The sequence below is a fragment of the Mobula hypostoma genome, chromosome 14 (assembly GCF_963921235.1).
Source record: "Mobula hypostoma chromosome 14, sMobHyp1.1, whole genome shotgun sequence".
In the NCBI taxonomy this organism is placed as follows: domain Eukaryota; kingdom Metazoa; phylum Chordata; class Chondrichthyes; order Myliobatiformes; family Myliobatidae; genus Mobula; species Mobula hypostoma.
Genome location: NC_086110.1, coordinates 18412722 through 18418732, shown reverse-complemented (window position 1 = coordinate 18418732; position 6011 = coordinate 18412722). Strand labels below are relative to the sequence as shown.

The following is a 6011-nucleotide window of genomic DNA, read 5'->3' as shown; positions in this document are numbered from 1 at the left end:
CTCAGCGCGGGTATTACAGGTACCAACCAGCAATAAATTGCCAAATAAATCTTGTCCTTGCGTTCGATCGAGAAAAAGAGTGTCGCTGAGTGTGGTAGTCACCGTCAGGATGGCCGAGCGGTCTAAGGCGCTGCGTTCAGGTCGCAGTCTCCCCTGGAGGCGTGGGTTCGAATCCCACTCCTGACAGCGTTTCTTTTCCGAAATCGCGTCGCTCTAGACGTGAGGATATCTAAAATTGCATTCTGCACTTTAATTTTGAAAGTCTTGAATCTTTTTCTGTACTTCAATAACCCAAACCATTGCAAGTACAGTTAAACTTTCCAATGTCAAGGCTTCTGGACACTTCAGATTCGCTGTGATTCGCAGAACAAAAATCATCAAATTCCGTAGTTTTAATTTTAATTTCAAGATTCATGTTCATGCTCGTGGCAGAGGTTGCCACAAAACATTATGACCGTCCAAATTGCTTAAAACTAACAGCAACCTTTCTTTCACCGTACAGAGAAAAGATAAAACATCTTTTTCATTAAATTTCACGTCACATGCCGGTGATAATAAACCTGATCCTGATTTTGATCTTGAAAATATTTGAATTATTCCAGCTCTGATGAATGGTCCTTGCCTCAAAATATACTCGTTCCCCGGACTGGCCTGTTGAATGTTTTTGCTTTGCTTCTCTCTCAACAAGTACTGCTTGACTGTAGAACAGTTTCTATATCATAAACAATTATTGTTTTATGTGTTTGGGGACATAACTAGCAATTATAATTAATGGATTAGTATGTAACGGAGAGCAATTACTGCTACGGTTTTATATAACAATATTAAGACTGCATCTAGCATTCTGTACATTAATCAGCAATGTCGGAAGATTCGAAAAATGCAACGTAGAATCACCACAGGGATGCTAGGATTTTGTGGGTTAGGTCATGGAGAGTGCAGAAACAAGGCTTGTGTGCCCTGGCACTTATCCCTGCGAGCGGTAGAAGTGCTACGTCTGCCCTTTCTCCTCCTCACTCACCAAACAGTCCTTCCAAGTGAGGAAGTGATCTGTTGTGGTTGTCTACTCTATCCGGCGCTCCCAGTGTGGTTTCCTCTACAAGGAGAGACCCGGCATAGATTAGCGGACCGTTTTGTCGACAACCTCCATTTCACAGTGGCTAACCGTTTAAATTCCAATCCCCATTCCCATTCCGGCATCATAGTCTCCCTACTGCCATGATGATGCCATTCTCTGGTTGGAGGAGCAAAGCCTTACATTCCATCTGGGTAGCCTCCGACATGGTGGCATAAACTTCCTTTTCTCTAACTTGTAGAAGTTCCCAGACTCCCCTTCGCTCTTCTTCTATTCCCACCCTGGCACCCCTCCTACCTCTTCTCCTCTCCTCACCTGCCTATTGCCTCCCCCGTATGCCTTCTCCCTCCCTTTCCCCCATAGTTCACTCTTCAGCCTTTTACCTTTTTCCCCTATCACCCCCAGCTTCTTACTTCATCCCTCCCCCCCCCAACCCACCTGGCTTCACCTATCATATTCTAGCTTAGGGACCACCCCTCACCCCACCTTCATATTCTGGCTTCTACCCCCTTCCTTTCCTGCCCTGATGAAACATTGGCGCCCTTTTCCATAGATGCAGTCTAACTTGTTGAGTCCCTCGAGGTTTGTGTGTGTGTGTGTGTTAAAGATTATAGTATTTGAAAGGACCTGCGTGATTTAGAGAGAAGGATACCTCCTCTGCTTCGGATGCAGTCTGGAAGAGGAGAACAGAACCTGAAGACCAGAGTCAAGCCATTCAGGATGGGAGTTGTGTGTTATAGGATACAATTTCTAAGTTTGCAATTACTTGTTTTTCAGAAATGTGGTGTGGAAGGATTCAGACTGATGAAACAGACAGACATGGGCAGATGTACTTTAACATGGAGAAAATTGAAGTGATCTAGGTATTTGATTAGAATCAGATTTATTATCACTGAAGTATGTTGTGAAATTTGTCTTTTTTTCTGGTGGCAATATCGTGCACTGTTATTCAATGAGCTGTTTGCAGTTCTTTCCTTAACTTACATACAGTTAACAGTGCACTCATATACTATAACTGAACCCCCAGATCACAGAAGAGCAGTGTCATTCCCATACTTTACATTAGCATCCTAAGAATCACAATTTTTCTATTTTCTATTTATGATTTATAATTTAAATTTTTATTATTTACTAATTTTTACTATTTTTAATATTTAATATTTGTAATCCAGGGAGCAGAAAGCGCAGAATCAAATATCACAGTGATGATTGTATGTTCTAGTATCAATTGTTTGGTGACAATAAAGTATAAAGTAAGTATATTTGGAGTTTCTTGTGGCAAGAAGCATAGGAGCCAGTAACACCCAACATACCGGAGTTCAAGGCCCCAGACATCGGAGAGTCTGGAGTTCATCCAGGGTCTTCATCTGTGATCATTGGTGAGTCCTGAATACCAAAGACTGAAGCCTGAGGTTGATAGGAAATCCAGGGACTGAGGACATGTGGACCTGTAAGTCTGTGGTTGAAGATGGTCTGACCTGGGGGATGGAGGACTGTGTGTGTGTGGGTGGGTAGATGGGAGGGAGGAATGAGGCCTGTTTTGTTATTCTGTTGTTGCTGTCGTTGTTGTTATTATTGCAACTGTTGTTCTGTCGAACACTGGGGCCTGCTATGTCAGCACTGGAATGTGTGGCAACACTTGTGGGCTTCCTCCAGTATATCCTTAGGTTGTGTTGTTTCTTGATGCAAACGACGCATTTCACTGTAGGTTTTGATGTAGGTGTAATAAATAGCTGTATTTAAATCTGAATTATTCAGACTCCGACTGGCATCAGCCACAGAAATCATTGAGGTAAAGAACCAGAGTGTGGTGGAATGCACAGCATGTGCTTGGAGAGTGAATCTTGAACAACACTATGCAAAACCAAGCTACCCAGCTGAAGGGCACCCCAAAGAGCACACCAAGTACTCTCTTTTTCCGTTTGGTTTCTTTCGCAGCAGTTCCTAACCCAGCTGCCTGAAGATTAACAAGGCAGTCCTTGACATAAACAAATTTCCTCTCAAGTCACAGATTAACAGCTTTGAAAATGTATCACAGTCCCCTGATTATTGTTGGATAAAAGTCTTGGAACTCTCCACCAAAAGTGGTATCTTCAGCATACAGCAAAAGTAATGTGAAAAGGCATTCTGGAATGAAGGATGACCAATAAAGCTGGTCTTATGAGAAATATTCATACTCCATATTGAATATCATAGAAAACATAGAAAACCTACAGCACAATATAGGCCCTTTGGCCCACAATGCTGTGCCAAACCTGTACTTACTTTAGAAATTACCCAGGGTTACCCATAGCCCTCTATGTTTCTAAGCTCCATGTACCTATCCAAGAGCCTCTTAAAAGACCTATTGTATCCGCCTCCACCACCATCGCTGGCAGCCCATTCTACGCCCTCACTACCCTCTGCGTAAAAAACTTTCCCTTGATATCTCCTCTGTACCTACTTCCAAGCACCTTAAAACTGTGCCCTCTCGTGTTAGCCATTTCAGCCCTGGAAAAAGCCTCTGACTATCTACACAATCAATGCCTCTCATCATTTTATACACCTCTATCAGATCACCTCTCATCCTCTATAGCTCCAAGGAGAAAAGGCCAAGTTCACTCAACCCATTCTCATAAGGCATGCTCCCCAATCCAGGCAACATCCTTGTAGATCTCCTCTGCACCCTTTCTATGGTTTCCACATCCTTCCTGTAGTGAGGCGACCAGGACTGAGCACAGTATTCCAAGTGGGGTCTGACCAGGGTTCGATAAAGCTGTAATATTACCTCTCAGCTCCTAAACTCAATCCCATGATTGGCCAATGTACTGTATGCCTTCTTAACCACAGAGTCAACCTGAGCAGCTGCTTTGAGCGTCCTATGGACTCGGACCCCAAGATCCCTCTGATCCTCCACACTGCCAAGAGTCTTACCATTAATACTATATTCTGCCATCATATTTGATCTATCAAGGTGAACCACCTCACACTTACCTGGGTTGAACTCCATCTGCCACTTCTCAGCCCTGTTTTGCATCCTATCAATGTCCTACTGTAACCTCTGTCAGCCCTCCACACTATCCACAACACCCCCAACCTTTGTGTCATCAGCAAATTTACTAACCCAACCCTCCACTTCCTCATCCAGGTCATTTATAAAAATCATGAAGAGAAGGGGTCCCAGAACAGATCCCTGAGGCACACCACTGGTCACCGACCTCCATGCAGAATATGACCCATCTACAACCACTCTTTGCCTTCAGTGGGCAAGCCAATTCTGGATCCACAAAGCAAGGTTCCCTTGGATCCCATGCCTCCTTACTTTCTCAATAAGGCTGGCATGGGGTACCCTATCCAATGCCTTGCTGAAATCCATATACACTACATCTACTGCTCTAACTTGATCAATGTGTTTAGTCACATCGTCAAACAATTCAATCAGGCTCATAAGGCATGACCTGACTTTGACAAAGCCATGCTGACTATTCCTAATCATATTATGACTCTCCAAATGTTCATAAATCCTGCCTCTCAGGATCTTCTCCATCAACTTACCAACCACTGAAGTAAGACTCATTGGTCTATAATTTCCTGGGCTATCTCTACTCCCTTTCTCGAATAAGGGAACAACATCTGCAACCTTCCAATCCTCCAGAACCTCTCCTGTCCTCATTGATGATTCAAAGATCATTGCCAGGGGCTCAGCAATCTCCTTCCTTGCCTCCACACTAGTCTGGTCCCAGTGACTTATCCAACTTGATGCTTTCCAAAAGCTCCAGCATATCTTCTTTCTTAATGTCTATATGCCCAAGATTTTCAGTTTGCTGTAAGTCCTCCCTTCAATCGCCGAGGTCCATTTCTGTAGTGAATACTGAAGCAAAGTATTCAGTAAGTACCTTCGCTATCTCCTCTGGTGCCATACGCACTTTTCTACTGTCACACTTGATTGGTCCTATTTTCTCATAACTTATCCTCTTGCTCTTCACATACTTCACAATATCAATAACTCCCATGATCCGAAAGATTTCCCTTTGATTGGTGAGAATTCATGGGTATGAAACCAAAATGTTTAAACATTTCAAATTAAAACGCAAACAACAGGAATTCTGCAGATGCTGGAAATTCAAGCAACATACATCAAAGTTGCTGGTGAACGCAGCAGGCCAGGCAGCATCTATAGGAAGAGGCGCAGTCGTCCTGACGAAGGGTCTCGGCCTGAAACGTCGACTGCGCCTCTTCCTATAGATGCTGCCTGGCCTGCTGCGTTCACCAGCAACTTTGATGTATGTTGCTAACATTTCAAATTGCTTGTTTTTTTTTAAAAAAAGCAAAAATAAACTGCAGAATCTGATAATTTGAAATAAAATGAGAAACATTCGGAAGTACTTTGATGAGGCGGGATCTGTGGCGAAGAATTATAGTTAATCTATAAATTTGACAACATTTCATCAAAACTGAAAATAATGAGAAGCTGATTCTAAGTTAGCAATTCAATAACCATATGCAGGTGCACCTACACCTACATAAGTTACTATTCATTTAAGTATAACAATTATCAATATACTGTGTTTCCTATTTTATGTAAATAAATAACTGAATTTACTAACCATATATAAATTTATATAAAGAAAAACTCTTGTCAGGAGTGGGATTCGAACCCACGCCTCCAGAGGAGACTGCGACCTGAACGCAGCGCCTTAGACCGCTCGGCCATCCTGACTTGTTAGAAACAGAGCCCCGAAACTGCATTGAAGTCTGTAGATAAATTGATTGTTGTAAACGTTGGAAATGCTAGAGAGAAATAATTTTATAACTGATTCCTTTCACCAGTAGCATTCCAAAGTATCTTTTAACTGCTCGCAACTCTTCAACTTATCTGAAACTGAACAATATTTCCCTTCTCTCCATGAGTGTACCTTTGTAACTATTCAACCTTTTCTAACACTTCCATCTGGTA

General features: G+C 42.6%; 2 non-coding genes across 2 annotated transcripts; one reads left to right on the top strand and one right to left on the bottom strand.

Annotated features, from left to right (window-relative positions):
• The first annotated feature begins 103 nt into the window (after positions 1-103).
• trnal-cag (transfer RNA leucine (anticodon CAG)) lies at positions 104-186 on the top strand. The gene has a single exon. It is a non-coding gene; the product is annotated as a tRNA-Leu (tRNA).
• Positions 187-5691: 5505 nt separating this feature from the next.
• Positions 5692-5774, bottom strand: trnal-cag (transfer RNA leucine (anticodon CAG)). Its single transcript has one exon. It is a non-coding gene; the product is annotated as a tRNA-Leu (tRNA).
• Positions 5775-6011: the final 237 nt, after the last annotated feature.